The sequence below is a fragment of the Seriola dumerili genome, unplaced genomic scaffold (genome assembly GCF_002260705.1).
Source record: "Seriola dumerili isolate Sdu_G_001 unplaced genomic scaffold, Sdu_1.0 BDQW01000012.1, whole genome shotgun sequence".
NCBI classification, from domain to species: domain Eukaryota; kingdom Metazoa; phylum Chordata; class Actinopteri; order Carangiformes; family Carangidae; genus Seriola; species Seriola dumerili.
The window spans coordinates 1357553-1367552 of NW_019174267.1; the positions used below are offsets into that span (position 1 = coordinate 1357553).

General features: G+C 43.7%; 1 protein-coding gene across 5 annotated transcripts in view; it reads left to right on the forward strand.

The window, feature by feature from the left end:
- kifc3 (kinesin family member C3) overlaps positions 1-10000 on the forward strand; it is a 46983-nt gene that overhangs the window by 9202 nt on the left and 27781 nt on the right. The window contains exon 1 of one of the 5 annotated variants that reach the window (XM_022750513.1): positions 5391-5435. The exons of 3 other annotated variants lie outside the window; for them this stretch is intronic. The gene's annotated coding sequence lies outside the window, so the exon portion shown is untranslated. Of the gene's footprint in view, positions 1-5390; positions 5436-8694; positions 8743-10000 lie in introns of those variants that run through there. One more of the 5 variants, XM_022750505.1, reaches the window with a different exon arrangement.

A 10000-nucleotide genomic window follows, 5' to 3' on the forward strand; every position in this document is an offset into this window, starting at 1 on the left:
TGTGTGTGTGTGTGTGTGTGTGTGTGTGTGTGTGTGTTTGTGTGTGTGTGTGTGTGTGTGTGTGTGTGTGTGTGTGTTTCCACCCAGCTGGTCTCTCTGTAATTTCCTCCTGAAATAGCTCAGTGCAGAGCTGTAATGGGTGTGTGCAGATGCATTTTGGGAATCTGTAAACCACTAAACTCAGACACTTCATCTCTGCTGTGGTTTTCCTCAGATACACAGGTGGTGAATAAAGTCTAAATCCTGTTTTTCTACATGAGATCATACCTTGAAATTCACTGTATTTTATTATTTTGCATCATTTTTTAAATTATTTTTTTATGAAACTAAAGTGTTGCACAAAGAGTTTATAGGCAAACATGGAGTTTTGATCTCAGGACTAAGACAAAGACTAAATCTAAAGATGGCCGACAAAATAAACACTACTGACTGTAGAAATATGATGTCACGTTACAGATGCTGAACAGAGACATTAGGACTCGTGCAGCTGGTACAGATGTTCAGTGGAGGTGAAGCTGCTCTGTGAGGAATATATTCCCTTCAGCTGTAGATGAAAAAACATCAGTTATATTGAGAATTTCCAAAGAATGAAACACTGTGTGTAGAGAGGAAACAGCAGGGGTCATGAGCACATGAGACATTAAAATACAGAGTCCAGGGCAGAGCAGGGATGTGGTTCAGCAGATTTTTATTAAATCTGAATCCTTTCAAATCCTTTATTCAATAGAAGGAAAAAATCTGTTTTTATTTCACTGAGCTCAGAAACAAACGCATTTCAACTGTCTTATGTAACAAAACGTAGAATTTAATATTGTAGAGCTATGAATCAAAGACTGAAAACCTTTCACCACCTGAGACCTGGACTGAAAATACCAGAACCCGTCAGAACCCTGGTCCATCCTGAGTCCAGATCCTGACTGAACACACTCTGTTAATCACCTCTTTGCATTAAATCATAGCAGCTTTTGTGTATCAGATGTTATCAGTGTTTCCATGGAAACCGACCAGGTATTTAAAACCTGGGGGGACTGGCTCTGAATGTGGACTTCAGTCTGGACTCGAGTCCTTTTATTAAAACCTCCTTAAATGAAGAGAGGAAAGTGTTTCCACTAATCTGCTGTAATCTGGAGGGTCTGAGCCTCTTAGCCACTAACACACCTGATGCTCCCACCTCCCCACCCCCACCTCACCTCACCCCACCCAGCATAACAAACACACCTTCACACACTGACCTTCAGTCACTTGTGTGTTGGTTTTATCTTCCCTCCCTGAGGTTAAACCCTCGTCTTCCTCAGAACCGTCAGATCTGATAACGACTCATTAATCTCTGAGTGAACCTGAACTCACCACAGCCCATGTTTACTTTCTCTGGAACATTTTATTGTCTCGTTTAGCGGTGACGAAGTCTTCAGGTCACTGAGCAGAGTTTCTTTATTTACAGGTGAACTGAAACCCTGGTAGTCGTTAAAGTTTCCGTCAGTAAAAAAAAATCTAATAATGTTGATGACCTTATGGCCACTTCTATATTTGTCATAACAGTAACGGCAGTCTTTTGAAAGTTTGTGCAACTCGTCACGGGAGCTGATCGTCTCAATGAATAACAGCGCAAACTGCGCCGGCAACGATCGTAGTTGGAGCCACCTTGTTTTCCGGTTGTCCGTCCGTCCGTACTTCAGCTAAGTTCAGCTTCAAGTATCGGCTGAATGTTTGGATGCGATACAAGTTTCTGTGGTGGTGCTGAACATCGATATCTGAACCGCAAACACAAATTTGACTGAATAAAAAAACTAAATAAAAGAAATTTCAATCAGGAAACATCTGATTTAAGAATCCAAGAAAACAAAACTGAATATTTGCTGTATGTACGTCTGTCTGTCTCATTCTCGTGGACACGATATCTCAGTAACACCTTGATGGAACATTAACTAGGACTCAAGGACAAACTGATTCGATTTTGATGGTCAAATGTCAAGGCCAAGGTGACCCCACAAAACACAGTTTCGGCCTTGTGAACGCAATATTTCAAACTCCTCAAAGGGAATCTCTTCAAATTTGGTTCAAACGTTCACCTGGACTCAAGGATGAACTAGATTTTGGTGGCTAAACGTCAAAGGTCAAAGTCAGTGTGACCTCTCAAAACTATTTTTATTGATAACTCAAGAGTTATCAGCAGTTATGACAAAATGTCATGCAAATGGTTAATATTTTATATGACTAAACGTTATGTAACCTGAACCCAGTCTGAGAGGAAGAGGGATAAAACCACGACGAGGTGATTCTAGTTTTCTTTTTGTTTCTGGAGCTTCATGTGAATCCATGTCTGTTGAGCAATGCATTTTGTCCATAAAACTTCTTAGTGGCTCCTTGAACTTTGTCAAAACCTCCTCAAGAAGTCTCCAGACCTTCTCCAGGATACTTGAAAACTCCACAATGAGACGACCTCCACAGAGCTCACATATTGAACAGTAGTGTAATATGTGACACGTATTTGAAGCCTCAGTACATGTGACTGCTGCTGCACAGTCGTCCTGACCTGAAGCGAGTATTTCCTGCTGTGACTCCTCCCCCCTCATTAGGACCCTGAACGTGGTCGCTGGACCGGAAACGTCCTCCTTTGTTCCAGAAACAGTCCCGGCTCTGTCGGCAATACATTTTCAGGACGGGTCACCACTATATACAGTGAGGTCCTGAACCCACTGCAGCCAATCAGATCCTTGCATCACGATTCACAGGCTGTGATTCAGACTGTCAGCTCCCACCGAGTCCAGGTCCCAGGGTCCCCGGCTCTGTCACGTATAGGACGAGGTTTCCGGGACGCTGAGCAACAAGGTCAACTCTGACCAGGAGAACAAGTCCTTTACTCAACACTGAAAACTTAATGTCATCTGGACGTTGCTGTTTAAATCTGCAAGACGTTTCCAACAAGACCTCTGAAGTAAACAACAGATACAGTTTGAATCTGCATCTTGACCACTTTCCAGTCTGACTTTTGAACTCCACGTCCAAATGAAGAGACAACTTGAACTGAGGTTTGATTTCAGCATCTCCAGTGTAAAAATAATCCTCAAATCAACTGGAAATAAGTCTTTAAAGGACAAAAACTTCACTTCATTCCCATTGGCTGTCACTCTTTTCAAAATGATTTGGTACAACGTTTCAGTCACTGTTTCTAACTTGTTCTGTTGTCATGACAACAGAAACAGAAAAACGTGTAAATGAGAATGCCTTTATTGTGAATTCAGCTGCATTAAAATACTGTATATGTGAACTCAGAGAGGAGGAGAGACCAGATACAGAGCTGAAACCAGCTGATACTAGGAGGAATGCGAATACGACACAACATCATAGATATGCTAATCAGCTAATCAGCGTATCTTCTTGCGTCATCTTATAACATTAAGCGACTTTTCCAGCAGCTTTATCTTCTTTCCATCAACAGTCGTTTACAACAGTTTTCAGCTACGCCCCAAATTTCACACATTGACCACACATGGTCCGGACAGATACTGGTCTGGAATCAGTTCTGTGAGGGTCTGAAAACCTTCATGTAAAGGCTGGTGATGTTTAACTTTACATAAATGCGTCCCATGGTTTCATCCTGTGTTACATCATCAGCGACTGGCTGAGGTCCTGCAGAGTTTTATCCTGCAGCAACAACAGATGGTCCCAGGACAGGGAGGGAGAGGGAGGGACGGGTGAGAGACGTCCACACACAGTGGAGGGGCTTTCTCTCTCTCTCTCTCTCTGTCATTCACTCAGTCTGATGGAGGTGAAGACTCGACCTGCTGCAGCTTTAATCTGCTGCAGTGTCACACAGGATAACGGCGCAGGGAGTCTGACGGTCTACAGGTCCACACTCAGACCGTCCTGGACCTGGTCAGCAGCCGGACCGTCCTGGACCTGCTGCTGCTGCTGCTGCTGCTGCTGCTCGTAAAGAATCAGGACTCAAACTAAACTAACGACTTTCGAGCAAACTAACGAACCGGACAGAGGAAAGACAAAAACTCTCCTGATCTCAGCGGTGGAACAAACATGGAGGAAAAGTTGACGGAGGATCTGGATTTTTACGTTTCCTGTCGGTCGGATCACAAAGCTTTTTAAAAATCTGCAGCAAATATTCAGTTTAGTTTTTTTATTTGTGGACTCTTCAGTCAGATGTTTCCTGATCGAAATCACTTTTATTTAGTTTTTATTCCGACAGATTTGTGTTTTGAAAGTGACCGTACCACTACAGAAACTCATATCGAGACATTCAGCTGATTCTTGAAGCTGAAGTTAAATGTTGAAACTCCCATTTAGCATCTTTCCTTCAACTGAAATCAGTTTTATCTTTTAATGTAGGACAGTTTTTCCCAAGCACAAATAAACCTTTAAGTTTGTTTGTTTTTTTTCCTGTATCCTAAATATAAAGTTTTTCCACCAACTTTTTTTGGATGTACAAAGATCTTTAGTTCAAGATTTTCTTTTAAAGAATACTGTTGTGTGTTTTTTGGTCAAACAAAAATCAAAATGTAGCTTCAAATACTAAGAATTCTTACATTAATTTTCAAGATTCAGTTTCTACCTGTTGACTTTGACTGTCAGACTCTGAACGAGAGGTTCAGTGAATTTATTTTTAACTTCTTCAAAGTCTATTAATCTAATAAAGAAGAGTAATGTGTTGATGCAGCAGCTGTGACCTCAGAGGGTTAAACTGATGAGCAGTTTGCTCACAGCGTCGTACGTCGAGTGTCTTGAGTTACGGTGAGAAACTGAAGCCTCCTCCTGCAGCTCTGGTTACCTGTCCAACGACTGTGTACGTGACGGCGGCGGCAGCAGCAGAGAGGACGGGACAAGGTCCAGAGGTTTTTATCAGCTCTGTGGAAATGTGATGTTGACGCTGAGGGGGCGGGATTCAGGACAGAGGTGAACCAGGTGAGAGAGGGAGAGGATTATACAAACACAACACTGCAGGATTAAAACAGAGCGGATGAGCTTCATTCAGCCGGGAGGAAAACACAGAGTCCTGGTTCTGGTTCTCGAGGCTGAATCTAAATCTCACTGACTTGGAGGATGACACCTGCAGCCCCTCACCTGTACCTCGTCTTAACCTGATCCGGATCTGGATACGATGAAGCCAAACATCCACCTGGAGTAACCTTGAACTGGACCTGTGGGGCTGGGTCATGTACGTCCTGTGCACCCTGGCTGTTCTGACCCTCCACAGCCTCTTCAAGAACCGGAACAAGGCCGTAGAGCCGGGCGGGACCTCGGAGGCTGTGGTGCAGAAAGTTGGTCTGGAGGATGGGGGCGTCGCTGAGGTCTGGGGGGCGTCAGGGACTCGTGGTGGTCGTGGAGTCGATCAGGTGGAGTTGATGAGCTGCAGAGCTGAAGGGAAGAGGAGGCGAGGAGGAGGAGGAGTTCGTAATGTCCCCGACAGCAGGAAGGGAGTTCAGGTGAGGAGACGGAGTTCAGGGTCAGACACCTGAGAACAATGAACACAGGTGTGAAAGAACTGCTGAGAAGCAAGAGATAAATAATATATTAATTTAAGGACAAATCTGAGGCACCTGTACTTGTTGCCGTTTCTACTTAATTCTACTTTTCATTTGACAGATGAGCTGCTCAACAGAAAATGGATTGGCAACTATATTATTATTATATACTATTTTAAAGCTCCATGTTTCTTCTTCTTCTGTGTTTTATTTGAAGTGTTGATCCATCAGAAGATATAAAAACCATCTCAGTGTAGTTTTACATCTCCTCTCTCAGGCTTCTCTCTGGAGCTCTAGTAACAACAGGTCAGTGAGCCAATCAGAAGAGAGGAGGCTCTGAGCCTCTCTTCTGATTGGCTGACTGTTTTCTGAGTGATCCAATAAAAATACAGCAGATTTCAGGTAAAAACACTCAGAGAAACCAAATCCTGCAAGGTTTGGATGGTGGGTCCAGGTGGGCGGGGCTTGGTGACTGCTTTGTTGTGACATCACAAAGTTCCAGAAGTCCTGACGGCTGGTTTTAAGGCTCAGTTTCTGAATACAGGCTGTGTGCATTTCTCTGTGGACTGAGGCTTTGATACTTTCACAGTATTAATATAGAAGCTAGAGCTGATCTATAATCACACTACACATGGACACAGACCTTTAAGATAATACGAGACAGAAGTTAAATGGTTGAGTTTTACTGTTGGACTCTTTGTTCAGGTGTTTTATCTACTAAAACACAAATTCTCACTTCAGTTCTTTGTTTCCTCTCGTCTCTACGTTTATGAAGCAGAACTCAGGTTCTCTGCAGGTCTTTCGTCTCAGTTTACATCGACTTTATAGACATTCAGTCATAAAACAAGATGGACGGCTGTGGCTCAGGAGGTCAGAGTGAGTTGTCCACTCATCAGAAGGTCAGTGGTTCGATCCCCGGCTCCTCTAGTCCACATGTTGAAGTGTCTTTGGGCAAAATGCTGAACCCCAAATTGTCGGATGGCGGTTCCATCAGTGTGTGAATAGGTGAATGTGGTTTTTGGTATAAGTCGCTGAGTGGTCATTAAGACTAGGGAACAGCTGTATAAGCTCATTTACCATTTATTCATCTAGTAAGTTAATGTTCTGTGGGTAGTTGGTTAAGTTTTATTGATGCAGGGAATTTCAGAGATCCAGGGGCCAGTTGCACAAAATGCCCTTAAATCTTCTTCTCATTAAGATTTCCTTCATATGTTCACTGACGTTTTAAGGATTTCTCCTCGTCTTCACTTAAAGACCTTAGAGACTAAAGTTCACTGTGGTGAAGTTCCCCCCAAAACAAAACAGCAGGAGGATGAGATCACAGGTATCACAGGTGCTAATGGCAGCAAACAGTCTCCATGGAAACAGTAGAATTTCACTGCTGTAAACTACTTAACGAAGGAAACCATTTAAGATTCTGTGCAACACCCTCAAGTACCTCCGTCAGCTGAGGAGAAATTAAACCTGAAGTGTCAGACTTTAGGAGAAAACTTCCGGTGTTTTGTGCAACTGGCGGTTTGGAGTCATGGTGGTACAGGGACCTGAACCGGTCTGGACCTGAACCGGTCTGGGACCTTCCTGTGGGGGGTTTTCCAGGTTAAACTGGTGACACACATGCCCCAGTAAAACCAGTAAAGAGTCTGTGATCTGGGGTTGTGGTTCAGGTGTCGGGGCCTGATGAGGACCAGTGACGACCTCTGACCTCTAGAGTCAGCTCAGACTGGTGTCTGCAGTAATGACAGGATGTCTCCATGGTCCAGTGTAGACGCTGTGAAGGTTCCTCCAGACCCCAGACCACCTGTGAGACCTGAGTCCTCCACGCTGCTGGACTCTGAACCTCTCCTGGACCTGATCTCAGATATTCTCTGAGTTCTGAGACTTCCTGTTTCCTGGTTCACGTTCCAGTTAAACCTGATGTTTCTGGTTCTCAGATGGTCTTTGAATGACAGCGTGATGTCTGTGACATCATCAGAGGAATCATCCGATCACACGATCACATGATGCGAGACATTAATGTCTGAAATCCTCCGACCCTCTGACTCGTTACGTGTCGACGGTGTTCTGGGTCGAGTCTGATCAGTTATGTAACGAGGATTCATCATCTGATGTTAATCTGCTAAACACACACACACACACACACACACACACACACACACACACACACACACACACACACTGAACAGCATCACAGACTGTTCTGTACCTTTTAATCAGTGTTTCTCAAACTTTTTCAGACCAAGGACTTCACCACTCAAATCAAACTCACAGATCACCTGACTTCTCCAACATCCCCAAAACCAATATGGCCGACTACTTCAACACTGTTATAGGAAAGCTTGTGCAAAAGAACCTGGGACAGTTTTATTTTGGTAGGACAGTGAAGAGAGACAGGGAACACGGGAATGTTCCTGTCCAGGCTGACAGTCAAAGCAAAGGCAATAAGGGAAAATATATTCTTATATAATAGATCTTATATATTTATATTTAATTATTTATTCCTGTTTGTATTTGTACATTTATTTTCTTATTCTTTTACAGATTCTTTATTTAGAAAATCACAAGGAAGATAAATTGATAAGATAAATTATACAACCAACTTTTTCTCATCATTTTAAACCCACGGCTCCTCCATAGAGAACACTATCACACCCCCACCCCCAGCCACTCCTGTGACTCCCTACTGAAGATCAACACAAGTGAAATTCATAAAAAACAACTGAAGTAGGTGAGAAACAAGTGAAAAGACTTGATTATGTTCAGTAACTGAAACAGACTAAATAAACTCTGAGGATATGAAATAGAATGAAATAAAAACCTGTGACTCTAAACACACTAATAGATTCATTGATTAACAGGAATCTGTCATGAATATAATCACTGGTTGCATTCCAGTAATATAGTAAAATATCTTTTTAACACACACACACACACACACACACACACACACACACACACACACACCGGGCTGTTGAATATTTAATCTGGGGGGAGGAGCAGCTCCTCACGCTTCAGTTGAAGCTGAAATATTTATCTGGCGACAGGATGGAGGGGGGAGGAGGAGGAGGCGGGGCTAGAGGAGGTGTGATGCTGCTGTGCTGTTGCTAGGGAAACAGAGAGGGAGGAAGCTGTGTGTGTGTGTTGAGGGGGTCGGCGGGTGGCGCTGACACGGATCTGCTGCTGCGTGTCGGTCTGTGTGAAGCTGCAGCAGCGAGGAGGAGGAGGAGGAAGATGCAGAGATGATGTGGACGAGGAGGCGACAGGGAGGGAGGTAAGAGACGGACAGACGGATACAAAGATGGAGGGATGGAGGATGGAGAGGAAACAGACATGTTGAGCAGAGACGGAGGGGAGGCGGAGGTCTGACTGTAACCTGATGCAGAGTGTTCTGTTTCCTCTGGTGACCTGGATACGTGTGTGTGTGCGTGTGTGCGTGTGTGTGTGCGTGTGCGTGTGTGTGTGTGTGTGTGTGTGTGTCGGCTGCACAACGCTCCATTTTCTGTACTTTAATTTTCGTGTGGATTTTCTCTCACGTCCTGATCATCCGCCTTTTGTCTGGTAACGTGTTCACTCCCTCCTGTGTGTGTGTGTGTGTGTGTGCGTGCGTGTGTGTCTGTGTGTGTGTGTTTTTCACCTCAATGATGATCGTGTCCCACATGCAGAATTATTTTAAGCAGCTCATTGAAACAGATTCAGCTTCAGTTTTCTCTCCTCATGTCAGACTGTTGGAGTTAAACTGTCTGAATAATCTCACACCAGAAACGATCGATTGATTATCAGCAGTTATATCAATAATCAATCGTTTCAGTCATTTTTCAAGATAAAATAGTGAAACGATGTCAAATATTCAGATTTCAGTCTCTCACATCAGGGGATTAGATTTTCTGTTCACACTGAATATTTAGAGACGTCACCTTCAGCTCTGTGGAGTCAAGTTTTTACATTTTAAAGATTAAATCATAAAAATATTCTGCAGGTTCATATACAGACACAGGTGAAGGTTCATATACAGACACAGGTGAAGATTCATATACAGACACAGGTGAAGGTTCATATACAGACACAGGTGAAGCTTCATATACAGACACAGGTGAAGCTTCATATACAGACACAGGTGAAGATTCATATACAGACACAGGTGTGGATACAGGAGCAGGTGCAGGACAAAACACAGCAGGGAAAGGAAAGTGAAGTAAAGGTCGTCTTCACACTGAAATGAAAAGCTTCAGATTTTCAATTGTTGCAGTCTCTCTCTCTCTCTGTCTCTCTCTCTGTCTCTCTCTCTCTCTCTCTCTCTCTCTCTCTCTCTCTCTCTCTCTCTCTCTCTCTCTCTCTCTCTCTCTCTCTCTCTCTCTCTCTCTCTCTCTCTCTCTCTCTCTCTCTCTCTCTCTCTCTCTCTCTCTCTCTCTCTCTCTCTCTCTCTCTCTCTCTCTCTCTCTCTCTCTCTCTCTCTCTCTCTCTCTCTCTCTCTCTCTCTCTCTCTCTCTCTCTCTCTCTCTCTCTCTCTCTCTCTCTCTCTCTCTCTCTCT